Below are 23,031 nucleotides of genomic sequence, written 5' to 3' on the forward strand. Positions count from 1 at the left end.
AATGAAAGCTCCCTGAAGGCAGGGAACTGCCTCAGGGAACTGAAGAATTTAAAACCAAGGAATATGGATGTAAAAATGCAGAAAGAAACGTCCACACATCAGACTTACTCACCTAAACATATAGACAATAAAAATTCTGCCCAAACATTTTTTTAAATTGATTTCGGAAACCTCATCCTGCCCTTGGATGAGGTTTCCTCAAAAACCTGAAGGCCACCTGGCAGATTCACTCACCTGCCAGCCATAATGTTGGATGGGCAGCGAAAAATCACCGCTAATTGAAACTTCAATGGCCTTAATGGGCCTCTTAATTGTCAGCAGGCGTGCTGCAGAGTCACACACGCACCTGCCAACCAAAATATCGCGTGAGGGCACGATCATGTAGGGATGCTCATCCAACGTCATCATGTGCTATTTTACACCAGATCGAGTTGGGCACACGCCCACCCTAAGGGATGTAAAATTCTGCCCTTGGTTGAGGCAAACGTGGGCAATTACAGACAGAGTCAGGAGGATTTATAATGGGAAATAGAGAAATAGAAGATAAATGATTACTTTGTATCTGTTTCCACTGAGGAAGGTACAAAACATCTCCTAGAATTAAGATCCAAGAGACTAGGGAGGATGAGGAACTGAAGGAAATTTGTATTAGAAAGAAGGTTTTATTGGAGAAATTAATGGGCCTGAAGGATGATAAGGTGCTGGAATGTGATGACCTACATCCCAGAATGTTGAAAGAGATAGAGGTAGCTATGGACTGGCTGCATTGGTGATCATCTTCCAAAATTCTATTGAATCTGGAATGGTTCCTATAAATTGGAAGGTAGCAAATGCCACTCCACGGTTTAAGAAGGGAGGGAAGAGAAAACCGGAAACTACAGATCTGTTAGCCTTACATCAGTAGTGAGGAAAATGCTAGAATCTATTCGAAAAAATGTGATAAATGGACACTTGGATAATGATAATCTGACTGGGAATAGTCAACATGGATTTATGAGTGGGAAATCATGTTTGACGAACCTGTTGGAGTTTTTGAGGATGTTACAAACAGGATTGACAAAGGAGATGTAGTAAACTTGGATTTTTAGAAGGCTTTTGAACAGGTCCCCCACAGGAGGTTGGTTAGCAAAATTAAAGCATATGGGATAGGAGGTAATATACTGGCATGGATTAAGGATTAGTTAACAGGCAGAAAACAGAGCGTAGGAATAAACGGGTCATTCTCAAGTTGGCAGGCTATGACTCGTGGGGTACAGCAGGGATCAGCACTTGGACACCAGCTGTTCACAATATATATCAATAATTTGGATTTGGGGACCCGATGTATTATTTCCAAGTTCGTGGATGACACAAAGCTAGGTGGGAATGTATGTTGTGAGGAAGATGCAAAGCAGCTTCAAGAGGATTTGGACAGATTTAGTGAGTGGGCAAGAATATGGCAGATCGACTATAATGTGGAAAGATGTGAGGTTATCCAGTTTGGTAGGAGGAACAGAGGTGCAGAGTATTTCTTAAATGGTAAGAGATTAGAAAGTGTGAATGAATTTAATATGAAGGTGCAGCAGGCAATTGTGAAGGCTAATGGTATGTTAGCCTATATTGCAAGAAGGTTTGAGTACAGGAGTAGTAAAGCCTTGCTTCAATTGTAGAGAACTTGGCTGGGCTGCAGCTGGAACACTGTGCACAGTTTTGGTCCCCTTACCTTAGAAAGGATATTATTGCCATAGGGGGAGTACAATGAAGATTCACCAGAATTGTTCCCGGGATGGTAGGACTTCCCTGTGAAGAGAGACTGGGGAAGCTGGGCCTGTGTTCTCTAGAGTTTCATAGAATGAGATGTGATCTCCTTGAAACCTGCAAAATACTTAAAGGAATAGACAGGGTAGATGCAGGTAAGATGTTTCCCCTGGTTGGGGAGTCTAGAACCAGCCGGCACAATTTCAAAATGAGGGGAAGCCACCTAGGACCAAGATGAGGAGAATTTTTTTGACTCAAAGGGTTGTGAATATTTGGAATTTTATACCCTTGAGGGCTGCAGAAGCTCAGTCATTGAGTATGTTTAAAGTAGAGATTGACAGATGACATAAAGGGATATGGGGACAGTGGGAAAAAGGTATTGAAGTGGATGTCAGCCATTATTATATTGAATGGTGAAGCAGGCACAGTGGACTGAATGGCCTACTCTGCTGCTATGTTTCGACATACATAACCCCATTAACATTGCTATACAGACCCAAGTGAATTCTCTTGTGCAATTAATAAGTCCTTATATGTTCCCAATTGCTCCTATACGGTGCAACCCCTATGGCTTTGGCAGACCTGGGGATGGGTTGCTCATTCTCCTGATCTGGCACATGAGAATCTCATGGTGGATGTTCCCTGGGTTTTGGAACCTGTGGGGACCTTGCCAAAGACTGCTCCACCTGCACCTATGAAAGGGCAAACTCTGTCACCAGGCCAGGAGACAGCATGTGGGACTCTGAGAAGGAGGCTGGGAGTGAAGGAGATGAGAAGTGTTAGCGCCTTGAGAAGAGTCTCCACTTCCATGTGTCCTTCCTCCACCTTTCCTCTCTTGGTTCACCTGCACGTCCCAGTTAGCCAAGAGCTGGAAAGCACTTGGCTGCATTTCAGTGGGAGGTTTTGACTCATAAAGATGTTATATTTGACTTACACATGCCAATCATATGACAAGAATTGGTAAAACCATAATGTAGTTAGAAGACAAGGTTATATACATACAATGTAACTAGGTGGCTATGTATGTTTGTCTAACTTCTGCATCTGCTGCTGTGTTCTGAGTATTGAGTCACATCTTGTATAGAGGTGGGTAATGATTGACAGCAGTTTAAGATGCTATTTCTTAAAGTTACATGCACATCATTTTGCAGCATCCCCTTTTTCTAAACTAGAGATTTACCTTTACAGAATCAAACTATTTACACAAAAGAAAAAGAAAATAACAATGTGTCCCAATATATCCTTATACAAATAAATAAATTTAGAAGTCTCTGAAATGTATTGGCTGTTTGCTTATCCGTCCAGACTTAGTTATGGTGATCTTGGTTGGAGGCTGCTGTATGTTTTCAGAATTCTGGGTAGGGTTCCTGTTACATCTTAGACCATGTTCTATTCACAATATTTCAGTATCTTTGGCTGTGGTATTGTTCTGATTTGTTATCTGTTTTGTCACACTGTCATGCCATTTGGTGTTTGTACTTAATACAATCTTGGTTCTGGGCATATGCTGATGGTTTCTGCTGGATTCCATGTGCCATCAATTAGCTATTGTACTTGAACTTTTTTTACAACATACAGGTAACTCAATACCCACCTGCTGGTTGTGGCTATCTTTCATCTTCCCATTTTTTGATTATGCATCCTATACTCTTGGAAGTGTCTACAATTGATGACTGGGGAAGTTTGTTCACACTTCTCTGCTGAATAGTAATTCCATGTTTGTTCCGCAGTACAATGAAGTTTGCAAGTTCGGAATGAGTATACAGTTCCAACTGTGCCATGTAGCCTGATAATCTGTGTTGCAGAGTTAAGTGGTCTTCTCCCAGTGCAAGCACAGAGTTTTCAATTGTCTCCTTGTGGTCTGTGGCCCTCGTCATTGTCTTGACAATGCCATGGATGGTGCCCAAGGATAGGTCTCTGCATGCCGGTAGGACTGCAATTACTTGATCCATGTCGTCCACAACATCAAATAGCTGATGTGACCAGGGTGAGTTGTTGTAATGACACTTGAGCGAGATGGATCCTTGGGACAGAACCGCTGAGCCATTGTAATTATGGCCGTGGTTGGTTGAATCATCACTTGCCATATCTGTGGGTACATACATTTCAGTATGCGAAGTGGAAGGATATTTGCTTCTGCACCAGTGTGCAGTTTTACATACAATTTGTGCTGTACCTGCATTTGGGAGCGTACAATCTGAGTGGTGGTTTTGTTGGTACCACTGTGCCAACACATTCTTTGATGTTCACCATGTGGGATGTCTGCTCACTCTGTGTATGTCCTAGTCATCCTCATCATCTGACAATATAAAACAAAACAAAAACAGAATTACCTGGAAAAACTCAGCAGGTCTGGCAGCATCGGCGGAGAAGAAGAGAGTTGACGTTTCGAGTCCTCATGACCCTTCGACAGAACTTGAGTTCGAGTCCGAACTCAAGTTCTGTCGAAGGGTCATGAGGACTCGAAACGTCAACTCTCTTCTTCTCCGCCGATGCTGCCAGACCTGCTGAGTTTTTCCAGGTAATTCTGTTTTTGTTTTTGTTTTGGATTTCCAGCATCCGCAGTTTTTTTGTTTTTATATCTGACAATATAGCTTGGTTATACTTTCACTGGATCTTGCTTGGACGATGTTTGATATGTGCTCCTGGTTGTTTGGAATGCTATACCTGTCTGGCCTCTCGTTGTGACTTCTTATGACGTTGAACCATTTGTTCCGGCCTTTGCTTTCTCCATTGGCATTTCCAGTGTCCTCTGGTGCCACATGCCTTGTATACATCATTAAAAGCTGGGCAATGTCTGCATGCATATATGAAGCCACCATGTACATTACTTACTAGACTCCCTTTATTGGCTAGTGTGCCAATGGTGAATGAATTATGCATAGCCTGTAGATTCTGTCTACCCAGTAGAATGGCTTCATACTTGCATCCACTTTGCAAAAGCACTTCCATGCTGTAACCTTTGGATTGGCCCAAGAGGTCTTTTTGGAACACCTCTATTAGGGTAGATGCTCACAAGTTTGATTACTCTCTTGGCTAGCTCTGACATTGTAAAGTCACAGTCATGGCCCTCATTTCTGTCAATGAATTGATCAATGGTCCCTGTCAGTTATTGCCCAAAGGATATGAATTCCAGACAGTGTATTCAGAAATTGAGCTGTGCTCATAATTTATCTTGGAATGTTGACATTATGTTACCTGGGTTTTTAAGGTCATCACCTGACAGACCTGAAATAGTCAATCTATGGAGCCTATAGCAATTTTAATCTTAATGGCTTGTTTACCTGGTTTAGAAATATTGAGGTCCAGAAAAAAGAACTCTACGTGTTGTTGGATCAAAGTGAACTCAGGTAGGGGATCTGTTGACTCCCAATTGAGTGTTAGAAATTTTGTGGTCATTCGGTGTCTTTTAGCAGGATTATCAAGATTGTCTGGAATAGGAACAAATATTCAGACATTTTTTACAGCTCTTCAGGTCTTATTTTGGTTCCCTGAGTTGCAGTACCATAAATGGCTCCAGCTTTAGCAGGCCACAGGTTGTTGCTTGACTGCAATGGTGACACTGTTTCTGATTTCCCTGGGTTTACTAAAGCTCTGCTCACAAAATAATGATTTTTGGTGCAAAAATGGCCTGCAGGGTTCTAAAGGTAGAATTAAACACTATTGGGAGCTGTGACTGGACGGCCTCTTCTTCCTTATTCCAGTGTTCAGAGTTTAATCACACCACCCACCACATCCCCCACTCTGACCTTCTGAACTGACAGTAAGCAGTAGTAATGGGTTTATCTCTCTGTGGTGTTCTTCTTAAAGGCAGGTCCTCTAGTGTCTGCTGTTTAATCTCTGTTCCTGCAGGAACTTCACGGCAGGTTGACTTATACTCATGAAGCTCTCCCAAATAAGAATAATCTTATTGAGGACCAGTGCCTGCTGGCTGGAATGAGGTGTGATGTCCCAGGACAAATGTACAGTGTGTAGGATCCCTACAGTGCTACAGAATCACTTACACATGGTAAATTTGTACTTGATGTTTGGTTCACTTCCACACCAGTGCTTCTGCTGCAGGTAAAAGGGTTGAGGCTTGTATGCTTCTCAGTCAAATCTTCAAAAATCACACTGCCACCATGTTATGTCCTTCTATTTTATGTAAATATACCACAAGGATTGGTAAAACAATAATGTGGGTTCTTTATTAGATTATAAGACAATATATACACAGTGTTAACTAGGAGGCAACGTATACAGGTCTGGCTTCTACATCTGCTACTGTATTCTGAGTTCTGAGTCATGGGGTCACACATCACATCCTGTCTAGATGTGGGCAGCAATTTAAGAAATGATTATTTAAAGGCATACGTATATCATATCACAACAAGCAATGACACTTTTCTATAACCTGTGTAAAGTGATAGTCTTCAGTATTTTGGCCATTGGTCAGGGCCAGCGTGCATTTAGTTGCCAGGTGCATCTGATTCTCAATGTAGATGGCCATTCTTTCCTTGAAGATGGAAATCAGCACTAATGCCTAAGACATCATGGCACTCATGCTAGAGATGAGCTCCTCTAGTTTCTCTCCAAGGACATGCAATGCTTCTGAAACTGGATGTTTAATAAAAAGTAAAGTTTACCTTTAAAAGGTAAACTTTACAAACAGCTTTGCCTCCAGCAGCCTCTATTTATCCTAATAAAGGGTAACCTAAGCAAAGACCACAAAAATAATAACAGATGGTGGCAGCAGTTAGGACAATGGAAACAGCCTGAGTAAAAAATCCCAGCAAGACTGAAGATAGAGGGGAAAATCGCCCAATGACTGAAAAAGCAGCAAGCAAAATGACTGTGAGGAAAGGACTGCTTGGGAAGAATTGCAACAGAACTTAAAGAAAGGCTAGAGATAAGAAAAGCCATGGAGAAAACCTTCCCCTAACCAGGATGTTTTGAATGCGTGGAAGGCCTGGATTAAGCTGAGAAGTTGCAGAACTGGCGTCATAGGTTTGCCAGGCACAGAACCGCTTCGGCACAACCAGAATAATTTAGCAAGAAACAGGTCAGTACCCTTATCTATGTCATAAATGGTAGTGCAGACAGCATATTGGTCAGACAGGGCATTAATGAAGAAAAGGCAACATTTGTAGATGTTATAAAAGCTTTTGTTCCATATTTCAACTTTAAAAAGAACTCAATCATAAGAAAGGACAAAGTTCCGTAGGTACACCCAAAGACCGAGAGAGAACATTGATTCCTTCATTAACCTTCATCCACTTTTACAGAAGGCGAAGCAAGAAATTGAGTCAATGCTGTCTCAGGGAGTCACCTCACCTGTAACAAAACCTACAAGTTGGTTTTCAGGTATTGTTCTAGAACCGAAATCAAGCAACTCACTGATAACCTGTGTTGACCTCAGAGAGTTAAAAAAAAGCTGTGGGCAGGGAGATCTACTCAATGGCATCTGTGGATAAGAACCAGACAAAGCTAGCAAAAAGCACAATCTTAATCAAGCTGGATGCAAACAGTGGCTTTTGGCAACTACATTTGAAAAAGGAATCCAAACTACTGACAGCATTCATCACACTGTTTGGAGGATATTTCCTCAATCCCCTATCCTTTGGTATTACCTCAGCATCAGAGATTTTTCAGAAGACAATGATGAGTATCCTTGAAGGATTAGAAGGATTCATATGAATGGTATCTTGATCCACAAGTCCAGAACACCAGAGCATGATGCCGGAGTGACAGCAATGTTGCAATGCTTGCAAGATGCAGGACTAACCCATAATAATAAATGTGAGTTCTTTTAATTAACCATTAAATTTCTAGGACACATGAGTCATGCGTCAAACATCAGGGTTGACCCTCAAAAAACCAAGGCAATCAAAGAATTTCCACTACCTCACAATGTCACACAGCTTTACCACTACATGGGAATGGTCAATCAAGTGAGAAAGCTCTTACCTAATCTGTCACATGTAAATGAACTACTGTGTCAATTACATAGATAAGACCAAGCATGGTATTGGGAAGAAAATTAACAAATTTAATTCAAAAGGATAGAAGTTCCACATCCACTTCAGACATATTGGCTCAGTATGATGCAGAACTGCCTACAATAGTTGCTGCAGATGCATCATCAACTGGATGAAGAGTAACACTCTTTCAGACTCAGACAGATGGCAAAACCAGATGAATGTACCACACATCTTGGTCACTGACTGAAATGGAACAAAGATGCGGTATCATTGGAAAAGAAGCATTAGCAGCTACATGAGCCTGTGAGAGGTTTGCTGACTATGTCTTGGGTCTAAAGCTTACCATTCAGGCAGACTACAAACCATTTGTTTATGTATTAAATGCTAAAGAACTAGCCAAAGATGCTGCCAAGATATTTCATTTGAGGTTCATGAGATTTGATGCTACAATCGAGTATGTCCAAGGAAAACAACAAACTAGAGCAGACACATTGTCACGCATTCCTGTTGAAAAGCCTGAACAAGAGGACATAAATTTTGTCAAAGATGTGGAGTCCTATACTTCATTGACCACAACATTTCTACTGGTAACCACGCAGGGGCTAAATAAATTCAAAAGACACAAAAAACAGATGAAGAATGTGCTCAAATTCAGGAATACTGCATTAAAAGATGGCCAGAATACATTCCAAATAATCTCATCCTGAAACAATACTCCAAGCAATGATTCCAGTGTCGTGGATGACTTGCTGATTTATGATGAGAGATTGCTCATGAAATCTTCAGAGGATACACTAGAGACATTTGGGCACTAAAAATTCTTGTGCCAGAATACAAACTCTGCTTGGTTGCCAGGAGTCTCAAAATCGTTAAAAGAAATGAGTTCAAACTGCATCACCTGTGCAATCCATCGCTAGGAACAAGGAGAACCATTAATGTGTTCTCATTTCCATCCAGTCAGTGGGAATGCCTCAGAATGGATATTTTAAAGACATTCCTCGCAGTTGTTGACTATTACTCCAGATGGATTGAGGTTGAGTGTCTTCATGGTCTCACCTCAGAAACTATTATTTCGTCACTGAAAGAAATTTTTGCCACACAAGGTATTCGAGATCGTCATTTCAGACAATGGTCCAATTTGCCAATGAATGTTTTAAGCAGTTTGCAGAAGCCTATTGGTTTGTCCATATGACTAGCTCACCCAGATACCTACAAGGTAACGGGGAGGCCAAAAGAGGAGCAAGGAAGGTTAAGGCTTTGTTGAAGAAAAATGACAATATCAACTTGGCACTGTTGAGCTACCATTCCGCACGACTCCAGAATGGTTTGGTTCTGTGAAAACGTCTAATGGAAAGACGACTGAGGACTCAATTTCTTGCTCTTCTGCACATGCTTATGCCATGCCTCAAGGCAGCAGATATAGAGAGAGTAAGAGAGAAGGAGGATGGGTATTGTGCAAATCAAACCAGAAACTAGAATCAATGCCATAGAGTACATAACTTTGCTAGAACTCCAGGAGGGGAGTCAGCATGGATTTGCAACCAAAGTCACATAGGCCAGGTTTTGGAAAAAAGTATCACATATGCAATATTATCTTGTGGAGACTGAAAATGGAATAGTGAGAAGAAACAGAAGCACACTCATATCTACAAGAAGAAGACCTTCAATGGAATGGACCAGTAACCCAGAAGGTCAGGAAGATGACATAAATTTTGTCAAAGATGTGGAGTCCTATACTTCATTGACCACAACATTTCTACTGACAACTATGCAGGGGCTAAATAAATTCAAAAGACACGTACCACTCTACTGAGCACAGGAGAGAACATGCAAATTGTGAATATTATACATTCTGAGTTGAGAACAAGGTCGGAGAGAATGGTGAGAGAGGCCTCTTCCTCCAACTCTGCAGAAAACAAAGCTTTCCTTCTGGTCCGCACTGCCTCTGGCATCATCTCTAGGAAAGAAACAGAGAATCAGAGTTAGCCTTCACATGTCTTCTTCCTTCAAAAGCATGCTGGATGCAGCCATTCTGATCCCTTTAAATAGGAAGCCTCCCTTTGATAGGTCATGATTGCATTCTGTTATTGGATGGGAAATCGAGAAGGGGGATGCTAATGCTGTAGCCAAGTTAAACATCCACGACAAAGCTTGCTGTTTAAATAAAGAGGTTCCTGACAGCTGCCACACTCCCTCATCCTTGCTACGAGTGAGCAGGTCTGTTACAATGAAGTTCTGCCCTTTGTGTCCTCTAAAGAGTTGCACATCCAGTTGAGGAGTTCGTCAGATGTGGCATAAGCAGGGGAAATGCATATTATAGAAATCTCAATAAGGCTGGGATATCTGATCTTACTGAAGGATAAAAATCTGTTGACATCTACTGATGTCGTTATAGAATTTAATCATTATTGCATTGAATTATTACTTATGGACTGTTAGGTTGATCATACCACAAATTGACTGATTTGCTCGGAAGCTAGATTGCTGACCAGATGATGTGTTATTGTGATTGAGCTGTCCCAACAGGTTGTCATTTACTGTGGTTTGCATGAGCATTTGTTCCACAATACTGGCCTGTAGTTGTTGAGATCTCTCTTCGATCCTTCTTGCATGTCTTTGCATCTTCTGTGATGGCACAGCCCAGATCAGAACCTATAGGCTCCCATTAGTCTACATTTCAGCTTGACAATGCAGTGTGAAGAAAGGCATTGCATCACTCATTGCACTTCAGATGCTAAATTTACTTCAGTGGTAACAAAAATGATATTCCACAGTGCATCCTCTGAATGTAAAGCTGTGAGTGAATTTTCTTCAAACTAATTCTGATTGTTAGATTTTAATTTGAATGCCTGATCTCCAGATAGCCTCAATATAAAAACAGCACATGCAGGGATGATGTAAAATTAAGCAGATTACAGTCTGCTCAGTTAATGTGAAGTGCTACATGGAAAGGCCACTACATTAACACAGCAGGAGCTAGATTAGAGCATATCAAACCATGTGTTATCAGTTTTATTTAGAGGCAGTCCAAGATAAATAAAAGTAGTATTGACATACATGGAATTCTGTTTTGCAATCAAAACCTCTTTTGTAATACCAGAAAACTTCATTCCTGACAAACATATTGTATATAAATATATATTGAAATAAATTTAACACAAACTTCTCAATAAGGCATTAATGACCTTATAAAACTATTGGGGCGGGGGGGGGGCGGGATTTTCCTTGGATACTTTAGACATTGAACAGTTCCCAAGATAAGTCTTAAACTGAAATGTTGGCTTAACCTGAGCTTAGTGCAAAACATCATCTTGGTGAAGAAGTTGAAGCTTGCTTTAGGAATGGTCATCTGGAGGATAATCACACCACTGATTGTCAACTAAGTTGCCTGCTTGCACTCAATAAGAAGCCTGCATGGCATATTTTTTTGTGGCTAACACTTAAAATAACAGCTAACAGTGGCCAAATGATTGGGAGAAAACAAATCATTGCAGAGGGTTTTAAGCTCAATTTAAAGTTACATGAACATTTGCTGTTCACTTGCTGCTGGAGGTTAGAAGAAAACTTTTGAACCACCTCAAGAGACTTACCAGGCACTTTGGCAAGAGATCACCAACATTCTATTCATATTTATACTGGAAATTCTCTGGGACCTTCACCATAAAAGAATAAGTGCTATGCTCATGTATCTTATAGACATCTTATAAGAATCATCTAGAGAAATAAAGTGCTTGATTATGGGCATCTTTCTAGGGGTTCCTTTTGGTCTGCAGGGACAATGGGAGGAGGACATGAGGCCAGGCAGAGCAAAATCAGTTTATACAGAATCAAGAGACATGGTGTCCCTCCTGAGGGTGCAGGCCATCCCTCCTTTTCTGGACTACTCTTCTATCAGATCCTCCATGCTGCACTTGAGAACTTATGCATCCCCTCACTCAGGCCCTAAGACAGCCTGAAACCTGCCACTGTGAAAGTCAGCCGGCTCCACACATTCCATGGAAGTGGATGGATGGGATCCACATTTTCTTACTCACTCAAGGGATGTGAGATTCACTGGCTAGGCCAACATTTTTACTTCCCACACCTAATACCCCTTGACAAGGTGGTAGTGAGGCTCCTTCTTGAGCCACCGGAGTCCCTGTGGTGTAGGTACACCAACAGCGCTGTTACAAAGGGAGTTCCAGGGTTTTGACCCAGCAACAGTAAAGGAACAGCAATATATTTCCAAGTCAGGATGTGTGTGATTTGGAGGGGTCTTCCAGGTGCTAGTGTTCCCATGTGCCTGCTGCCCTTGTTCTTCTAGGCGGTAGAGTTCGTGGGTTTGGAAGGTGCTGTCTAAGAAGCCTTGGTGAATTGCTGCAGTGCATCTTGTAGATGGTGCACACTGCTGCTACCGTGCATCAGCAGTGGAGGGAGTGGATGTTGAAGTTGATGGATGGGGTGCCAATCAAATGGGTTGCTTTGTCCTGCATGGTGTCAAGCATCTTGAGTGTTGTGGGAGCTGCACTCACCCAGGCAAGTGGGAAGTATCCCATCATACTCCTGGCTTGTGCTTTGTAGATGATGGACAGGCTTTGGGAGTCAGGAGGTGAGTTACTCATCGCATGATTTCTGACCTATGACCTGTATTTATGTGGCTAGTCCAGTTCAGTTTCTGGTCAATGGTAACCCCCAGCATGTTGCTAATTGGGGATTCAGTAGTGCCACTGAATGTCAAGGTGAGATGGTTAGATTCTCTCTTGTTGGAGATGGTCATTGCCTGGCACTTATGTGGTGCAAATATTACTTGCCACTTGTCAGCCCAAGCCTGGATATTGTCCAGGTCTTACTGTACATGGACATGGACTGCTTCAGTATCTGAGGAGTCACAAATTGTGCTGAACATTGTGCACTCATCTGCGAATGTATACCACCTTATGAAGATTGTATTTAATCAGTTTGGATGCTATAGACTTGCAGGCAGGTTCAAAATGCAGTAATCAGCCAAATTTGCCAAAATAATAGGTAGATAGGTTCTTGATAAGCAAGGGGATGATAGATTATTAGGAGTAGGTGGCATGAAGATTTCAGATTACTTTCAGATCAGCCATGAGCTTATTAAATGGCGGAGCAGGCTCAAGGGGATGAATGGCCTATACCTGCTCCTTGTTCCTTTATCCATATGTTCATACTGCACTTATTTAGTTAGCTGTTTTCACCCTTTCACCAAAATGACCCTCAGAGCATTTTTGGCTATCAACTAAATTATCAGCTTCAACTGTTGGTGCTAGTTCTTTATTTTGTGTTGAAGTCTTACATAAATAGAATTCACATTTGTTAACACAGCCCTGTATGCATGTACTTATTAATCCCATATTTAAATATTTGCCAGTGTGTGAGTCAACTATTATGTACATCAATATGAAAACTACATTCATAAGCAGTTATCTTTCAGGAGCTGATGTTTTTGAAGTCAAATGTCAAAATGTAGGACTGATTTAATATTTTTAGCAGTATCAGCATGATGTTAATATACGTTTCTTTGAGATTCTACTCAGCAACTGAATTGAGCACATATTACTGGTGCAGGCAGAGGAGCATCAAGAGCATATGGAAGTACTAGGGTAGATTTTCCTTAGGTAAATCCTTATTCTGAGGCACAGCAAATCATAAAAATGATGCTACTCCACTGTTCCATTTCAATCCCTCTATAGCACTGCTGATATTTCTTTGTAAAAAATAATATATGGCCAGCACTTAGTTGCATCTCAGGGGAGCATTGCTATTAAAATTCTATGTTCATGAGATCTGAATGCTGATATAGTTAGCTGCTACCTTTTATCTTGGACACCTGCTGGAGGCCTGGTTTGCAGCTCCTAGGTATAGGAGCCGGGCATGTTACTGGATCAGAAATAGAAAATTACTGGAGCCACCAGCAGTTCATTCATATCAAAGAAGGAACAGCAGTTAACAGTTTACATTTTATAACCTTTCCAAAGGTGTTAGAAGTTTAGTCAGTTATATACAGATTGGCGTTTTTCAACTTGTAAGCAGTGTGAAAGTGAAACCTATTGTGAAAAATAAAAATTGTTGACAGGGCTGTTGGGATCCAAACTTTCACTGTTACAATCCGAAAACTAGAAATAGGGCCTGCCCTTTGGGATGGCATTATATCTGTGCATCTTGGTAAAGGAAAATGAGAATGAAAGAAAAACCATGATGGGTGACCAGGCAGTAAAGCTTCATCAGAGGAAGAGGTGCTGTACTCACAGTTATTGTGGGGAAGTGGTAGCGTAATGGTATTGTTGCAGGCAACAATTCTAGAAGACCCAGGATAATGCCCTGTGGGACCCAGGTTTGAATCCCACCATAGCAGATGGTGGAATTTGAATTCAAAGCAAAATCTGGAATTCAAAGTCTGATGACCATGAGACTGGTGTCATAAAAGCCCACCTGGTTCACTAATGTCCCTTTAGGGAAGGGAATCTGCTGTCCTTAACTGGTCTGTTGGCTCCAGACCTGCAGCAATGTGGTTGACTCTTAAATGCCCCCTGGATAAGGGCAATTAAGGATGGGCAGTGATGCCTACGTCCCATAACTGAATTAAAAATATGTAGATTCTTCCGACATTGGCCTGAATCTTCTGAGGAGCAACAATCATTGTTGATCTGCTCTTAATTTTCTACATTATGCTTGAGCTCAGCATTTCTGGCTGAGAATTACAATCCTCACTTCTTCAGAAATGCAGAGTGTACCTTCAATCCAACTGCTTCCGCGTATTGTTAGATTGTTGGGGCAAGATGGGGGCATGGCTTGTCTTTACGGCACTAGCTGCCTTATTCTGGTGTTTGGTAACACACTGGAAACTTAAGATTTTTAAACAGATGTTCAGTATGTTAGTGTATGAGTGTCTAAGTGAATGGATGAATGTGTAGGTGGGTAAGGAGGTAGGGTGAGTGAGGTAAGTGGTAAGGGAGTAGGGTGGCAGGTGGTTAATGTCATAGAGTGGTAGGTGGGTGAGGTGGCAGGTGGGTAGGATGATAGGTGGGTAGGCTGGTAGGATGGAAAGTGGGTGTTATAGAGTTGATTTTCCAGACAACTTTTCTTGGTGGAAATATTGAACTTTATTTTACAAGACAGCAGCAGCAGCTACATGTGTGCATCTAACTCTATAACTAAGAAGAGCTCTCTCCTGGAGATTCCCCATGCTGCTAACACATTGGTTTACATAGATCATGTGATCTTACAACGCAGGATTATTCTTAAAGCTACAGTCATATGGTTATCAAAACTATAATTGCTACATTCCTCCCCCTTTAACTTTTCTGTCCATTTTGTGATCCACCTGCTTACGGGTGATCCGGCCCTCCACTTCCATGTGGTACAACTGTGGTCCGGTCACAGAGTTTACTTTACCAGCTAACCACTTTGGCTCTCCAATGAAATTCCTTACATATATTGCTTCTCCACCAGTAAATTGTTGCTCATGATTATGCAAATCATGAGTGGCTTTTTGGTTCTCTTGACTTTCCTCCACCTTCCCCTCTAAATTGGGAAGTGTCAGGCTTAGTCTTGCTCGCAGACAGTGCCTCATCAGTAATTCTGCACCCACTTCCTATGTGTCTTCTTCTTTCTACCACAGAATTTAGTCTCGGCCTTTTTTTTTACTTCAATGTTGGCTAGACTTCACTCAGGTGAAACCTCAACTTGTCTTAGTTCAGTATTTGGACTATCCATGACTTCATTATTTACTCGCATCTTTGTAAGTTCTTTGACTTTTGCTTTCAAATCCTCTTTAGCTTCATTTAGCTGATTCTTCAGTTCTTCTGCTTCCTTCTTGTATCTGTTCGCTTCCTCCTGGAACCTTGAACATTGCGGCATCTTCTCTGCCAACTAGTTCTTCAGTTTGTTCAGAGTAATGTTAAATACTTCCTGTTTGTCTTCGTAATTTTCCAAAGCTACAAACTTTGAACTGATGGATCCTTGTAGTGTGTCAAGGTCTTTCAACAGGTTTTCCTTTTCTTTGCGAAGCTCACTTGCTTCATCTTGAATCCTGTAATTCAGCATAGTCTCCTTGAGTTTCTTCTACTGTTCTATCATGCCATTGTTTATGACAGTCTTCATTTCTTCAGGTTGCCGAATGGCTACACACTCCTTTTTCATCTATTTTCAGCCCTTGGACTCTCCAGGCTCTTAATGAAGTACCTTGTCTTGTTCCTTTTTCAACTCAGGAACTCTTTCTGCTTTCTTTTGAAATCTCATTGGCCAATAAAGGTTAACTTCCCTTAGCCAATTTTGACTTAGAAGGCTTGGTCCTGTGCCTTCTAATATCATCACATGTGCTGTTGGTGTCTACAATAAACGGGTACCTTGGTAATACCTTTTACCTGGATTTCTTCGCCTGTGTATGTTTTCATCTCGGCACAGGTTTGTCCCAAATTTAATTGTTGAGCATCTTTATTTAAATATCTGAAAGTGTGCTCTCCTACTACAGTGGTAGAAGCACCAGTGTCTACTTCCATTTTTAAGAGTTTACCATGCACTTGCAATGCGACAGTAATTGGCTCTGGCTTCCCAACTTTCATGTTGAATAAGGAATTAATGTCAGAATTGGTTGTTTCTGGCTCTTCCACACTAAATACTTCATTGGACTTTGTTGCCTGAAAGCCTGTTTTAATCTCACTTTGCAATGTTTCATTATGTGTCCTCTTTTGTGACAAAAATAACACTCCACCTTTTTAAACTGCCAATTGTTAGGAGTTTATGATTGTTTCCATGTCAATAAAAATTAGCGTTCGGATTTGCTGCTAAACTGTTTCCTCTAAATTTTCAGTTAGCGAGGGCTATTTCCCACTTCACAGTGGAGTCCTGCCTTCTCGCACCACTTTGGGCTGACTGCTCCTGCTCAACTTGGAAAAAGGCACCATTTTGTGCACCTTGAATTGCTTGTCAAGATCTAGATTCACTTCTGCCAACAATCTTCGCTGAATAGCATCCTCTTGCATGCCGCAGAGCAAACAATCCCTGAGCATATCATTCAGGGTTTCACTGAAATCATAATATTCCATTAGTTGTTTTAATTTCACCAAATAGGTAACAATGATCTCCTCTGGGGCTCTTTTCCATGAATTAAATATAAACCTTTGCATTGTGGCTGAGGGCTTGGGTTGGAAATTCCCTTAACGAGGTCTACTAATTCATTGAAGGTCCTCAAATCAGTGGCACTGGGGGCCATAAAGCTTCAAATTAAACTGTAGGTGTTGCTCCCACAAATACTCACTCTCCTCTTTTCCTCCCCCGTGATTTTGTTGGTTTGAAAGTAGAACACAAGATGTTCTATATATTGAAACCAGTTGTCTGTGGCTGGTTCAAAGGGACTGATTCTGCCAAACTGTGGCATCTTGGATGAATATACCTTTCTTTCTTTTTAATTATCTCAGATACTCACAATCTTTGGGCAAGGGACACTATCAGACTTGATTTATCCTCATTGCCAGTTTGTTGTAGAGTTGATGTTACAGGCAACATTTCTTGGTGGAAACATTGAACTTTATTGACAAGACAGCAGCAGCAGCTACACGTGTGCATAAAATTATATAACTAAGGAATAACTCTCGCCTTGAGGTTCCCTGTGCTGCTAACTCATTGGTTTACACAGATCATGTGATCTTACAACACAGGATTATTCTTAAAGCTACAGTCCTATGTTTATCAAAACTATACTTACTACGGTGGATCAGGTGGTAAGTGGGTAAGGTAGCAAGTCTATAGGGTGGTACAACAATATCAATGCATCAAAACTGTTTATTTACATGAAAATCTATCAGTGTGCATACCCTTCTTATTTACTTGGTGAATGCTGTGTTCTACTCTCGATTCTTGTGCTCTTTCTTGGATGTGGTTGGAACAAAGCAAGAAGCTGCAATTAACTATCAGTCCAATAAACCTCAATCCATTAACTTTCTCTTTTGGAATATATGGATATATAATATATGAGAAGAATAAGACATGCGAGTACTGGTTAGAAAAACATTACTTATTTTTGAGGAATGACACTTACCGACTGGAATCTCTCTGCTTGTTATAAATTGAAGTTTACATGAAATCCAATTTACAGTAATTTGAAGTTCATTGAATACATTTATTTGTGGCTGAAACAATAACATTTTTTCCCAACCAGCAGATTGCACCAGCTTGCCTATTAATCAAATATATTTAATCTGACTCACCATGTAATCTGGCACACACAAAAGCAAACAAATTTTGTGCCAGGGCACTAACACAGGTATCCATTTCCCGACTAAGTTGATTATGGATTACTTCTGAAGTTCCATAAAAATTTCCATGGGCGATTTGTGGATGTATGTGTTTCACAGTTTACTAAGTAATTTATGGAAGCTGATACGTATTCACATACGTTAATGGAACCTTTCAGTTCACTGACATTTAAAATCAAAACAGAACTGTGTAGTTGATAACTTCTGTGAAAACACATTCAGAAACAGAAAGCATTTCATAAGTATAATAGCCTGTGAACATCCATTAACTACCATGAACTGTAGGAGGCTAACTTAATACTTTTGTCAATGTTGCTATGGATATTGGACACTTTGTACCAGCTAATGCAGAATAAAATGTGATGCTCATTTTAGTTTTGATTTGAAATAATTTATTTAATGGTTGCAGATGTAGAATCACAACACCAGAAAACACGAAGACAATAAGAAATAAATACTTGTCTAGAGCATTTTAATTACTGTTTCTTCTAAAATTATCCAATTTGTTGGAAAATTCACAAAATACAGTATTTGTTTTTAACTCGTGGCTCATTTTGAGTGATTAATCACAACAATTATCCTTCTGGAAACGAATCTACCGCAAGCCTTTTAATAGTAACATCAACAAAAATCTGACGTTGATGGCTGCTTTCTATTTATAACAACTTTGAAGTGATGTTGCTTTTGCTACACAATGCTACGTTTGTTTCAAAGAAAGTTCTAGCTACCACTTCAAACATTATGTTAACTATTAAAGGGCCATTGTTTTATGCAAAAATATTCAATAAACCTCTTGTCACTTTGATGCGGTAATTTTCTCCATCAAATATTCATGAGGAGTAGTGGAGTTTAGTAGTTTGTGAGTCATAATGGGATGGGGAGGATGGGGAGGAGTTGCAAAAGTTTAAGTTCAAACATTTGAAAAATATTTTTTCTGTTTGCAATATTAATTTGTTCACATTTTATTAAATCTATGACCCCAATATTGACTGGGAACAAGTGTATCCAATATCACGTGGAAACTAAGTCCAGAATATTTGTGAGTGTTTTTATAACACAGCCACCTTAGGACCATTTTGCTTTTAGGTTTATCATCAAATCAATGGCAGCGGGTGTGATGAGAGTGCAATCACATCTCCAGTATTTAAAGGGCCAGTGCAATTTGCAGGAACTTGGAGTGGAAAGCAACAGAGAAAGAACTCTGTCTATGGAATCAAGACTCTCAAAGATAGCATCCCACTTTAATGATGTCTCCTTGACATACTGCTGGGGATGGTGAGGAGTCAAAGAAAGGTTTTATTGCCCAGCAACGGGTGGAAGAATCCCGCTGTTGATGCCAGGAAAGTATGATTGAAGATGGCAGAGGAGGTCAGCAGCGAGAGTGCAGTGCCACACTTATGGACATAGGGTAGGAAGTGCTTTAATGACCTAGCCAGGCTTGTAATGGTGAGTAAAGTGGTGCCTTCAGCTCGATCCTTCTGTGCACATCACTTCAACCTTTGACTCTTCCGCCTCAGCTTACTTCACAACATTACTCCTCACACCCACTTGTCTTGCATACCCTTCCATCTTTCTATTTCTATGTACTTTCTCACGTCCTCATCTATCCATCTACCATTTCCACTCATCCTCATCCAGAAGCAATTTCAAACTACTCCCTCATAGTCACCCTCACTGAATGCAGTCCATCTGTAAGGTGAACACATGCCATCACACACGCTCTTGGTTTATTCTTCCCCTTGTTGCAGGAAAAGGGAGTGCAGAACCACCAGAGAGAGGCAGGGAAGTGGAGGTTGCCCTTCCTGCATTGCTCCATTTTAAAGCAAAGGAAGAGGTGTTGGTTGGAAAGACTGGCTAACTGCATGGATCATCAAACACAGCCATTGTATGAGGCCATGCAGGCCTTGAGCAAGCCTTGGCCTTACAGGGCCTCACTGATCGGCAACTAAGTGGTAGCAAGGAACTGTTGCTGGGCTTTGAATGTGAAGATAGTAATAGGGGGCATAGAAATGGGGGCTCCATTCAAAATGCTTGCACTTCTCATCCATTGCCGCCCAATCCTCAGCTCAATGTCCTGACATGCTGCCTTGTATCCTGAATGCTGAGTTTGCCCTTACACGGATACTTTGGTGGAGCCTTCATAGTATCCAAAACCAAGAGGACTCTGATCAAGAGCAATTTAACAGTTAGAGCAAAGAAGTGAGGAACCTGCCTCTACCTCTGCTGAAGCCACTGGGGTTGCACAATAGGAGTAGCTTGCAAAAGAATAGACATTTGTAGTTGCTGAAGGGCAAACACACAGGGTGCCTTACACATTGTTGTGTTGTTAAGTTTCTGTTCTTTACTTGAAATGCATAAATCTTATTAGTTTGCAACAATTTTTTATCTTGCCATTCTTGGTTGCTGACTGCAAAATGACCTTTTAAGCTTTGATGATGAATGGGAAAACATGAATTGATAGTGATCAATAGGCATGTGGTTTGTTCTTTGCTTTGTGTTAGTACTGTTTTGGAGGGGGAAGAAAATGGCTCTTTTTTTCATTCATGGGGTGTGGGCAGCAAGGCCAGCATTTGTTCATTTGCTGCCCATCCCTAATTGACCTTGAATTGAGTGGCTTGCTAGGCCATATCAGAGGTCAGTTAAGAATCAGCCACATTGCTGTGGATCTGGAGTCATATATAGGTCATACCAGGTAAGGATGGCAGATTTCCTCCTCTAAAGGCCATCAGTGAACCAGATGAGATTTTAATAACAATCAGTGATAGTTGTCATGGTTACTATTACTGAGACTAGCTTTCAATTCCAGATTTTGGTAATAATGCTTAAATTCCATCAGCTACCATGGTGGGTTTTGAATCCATGTCCTGAAAGCATTAACTTGGACCTCTGACTTGCTAGTTTAGTGACATCATCACTTTGCCACCATCTTCTCCAAATGCATGAGGTTGTGAAATGGTTGCTCTCATGGAAACTAAGTAAATTCTGCAATCACCAGGGCATCCTGGGCAGCAATGTCCAGAGCTGGTAGAGCAATGTTCTTACCTTGCCTCTCCTCGTCTTCCAACACTCTCCTCATCTTCCTTTTCCTTGGAACTCTCCAGATGAATCCTGTGCTCTGCACTTTGTTTGTCCAACAGGTTCAAGCCTCACTGCTGTGCAATGTTGTGCAGGGTGCAGCACACCATGACCATTCTGGACACTCGTCTGATGAGTACTGTAGGGTAACCTCAGATCTGTTCAGGCACCTGGAGTGCATCTGCAGCATGCTGATGAATTGTTTCATGACAAGTCTGGTGGTCATGGCTTTGATTATAACATTCTTGAGTGTAATTCTTCAGGATTCTGAGAGCTGTCAGCAGTCACATTTTCAGTGGGTATCCCTTGTCCCCTAGTGGTCTCTGATTCCAGGTGCAAAAGACATCAGGGAAGTTGGACTGCCGCAGGATGAAAGCATCATGGCAACTGCCTGGGAATTTTGTACACACCCCTATAAACATATATTTCTGGCTTTACATTAGCTGCAGATGATGGAGTGGAAGATCTTACATTTGGCAAATATGGGTGATCTAGGGATGCCTTAATTAGCAGGGAGGCGATGGTGTAGTGGTATTGTCATTGGGCTAGTAATCCAAAGATGCAGGGTAATGCTCTGGAGGCCTGAGTTCAAATCACCACAGCAGATGGTGGAATTTGAATTCAATAAAAATCTGATATTAAAAGTCTAATGATGAGCATGAAACCATTGTCGTTTGTTCTGGTTCTGAAATGGCCTAGCAAGCCACTCAGTTATCAAACAGCTACAAAGCCTCAGACCTAGGCACTAGAAATGACAATGCTAAACTCAGCACTGTCGACCCTGCAATGTCCTCCTTACTAACATCTGGGGGCTTGTGTCAAAATTGGGAGTGATGTCTCACAGATTAATCAAGCAACAGCCTGACATAGTCATCTCATGGAATCATACATTACAGATAATGCCCCAGACACCACCATCACAATCCATAGGTATGTCCTGTTCCACCAGCAGGACAGGCCCAGCAGAGGTGATGGCACAGTGGTATAGAGTCAGGAGGGATTTGCCCTGGGAGCCCTCATATGGACTCTGACGAAGTCTCATGGCATCAAGTCAAACATGGGCAAGGAAATCTTTTGCTGATTACCACATCTGCCCTCCCACAGCTGATGAATCAGTGCTCCTCCATGTTGAACACCACTTTGAGGAAGCACTGAGGGTGCTGACAAGATGCAGAATGTCAATATCCATCACCAAGCGTGGCTCGGTAGCACCACTACTGACTGGGCTGGCCAAATCCTAAGGACATAGCTGCTAGACTGGGTCTGCAGCAGGTGGTGAGGGAACCAACAAGAGGGAAAATCATACTTGGTCTCATTCTCATCAACCTGCCTGCCACAGATGCACCTGTCCATGGCAGTATCGGTAGGAGTGATCATGGCACAGTCATTGTGGAAACAAAGTCCTGCCTTCACATTGAGGATATCCTCCATCGTGTTGTGTGGCACTACCACCGTGCTAAAAGGGTTAGATTTCAAACAGGTCTAGCAACTTAAGACTGGGCATCCATGAAGCACTGTGGGCCATCATCAGCAGCAGAATTATACTCGAACACAATCTGTAGTCTCATGGTCTGGTGTATACCCCACTCTATCTTTACCGTTAAGCGAGGGGATCAACACTGGTTCAATGAAGAGTGCAGGAGGGCATGCCAGGAGCAGCACCAGGCATACCTAAAAATGATGTGTCAACCTGTTAAAGCTATAACACAGGACTACTTGCATGCCAAACAGCATAAGCAGCAAATGATAGACAGCTAAGCGATCCCACGATCAACAGATCAAATCTAAGCTATGCAGTCCTGGCACATCCAGTTGTGAATGCTGGTGGACAATTAAACAACTCACTGGAGGGAGGAGGCTCCACAAGTATCCCCATCTTCAATGGTGGGGGAGCCCAGCACATTAGTGCAAAAGATAAGGCTGAAGAATTCAGCAATTAGGGAGCATTCAGGGACACTTATAAAGAAGGCAAATGCACATGGGATACAGGGTAATTTGATAAG

This window comes from Carcharodon carcharias, chromosome 6 (genome assembly GCF_017639515.1).
Source record: "Carcharodon carcharias isolate sCarCar2 chromosome 6, sCarCar2.pri, whole genome shotgun sequence".
In the NCBI taxonomy this organism is placed as follows: Eukaryota; Metazoa; Chordata; class Chondrichthyes; order Lamniformes; family Lamnidae; genus Carcharodon; species Carcharodon carcharias.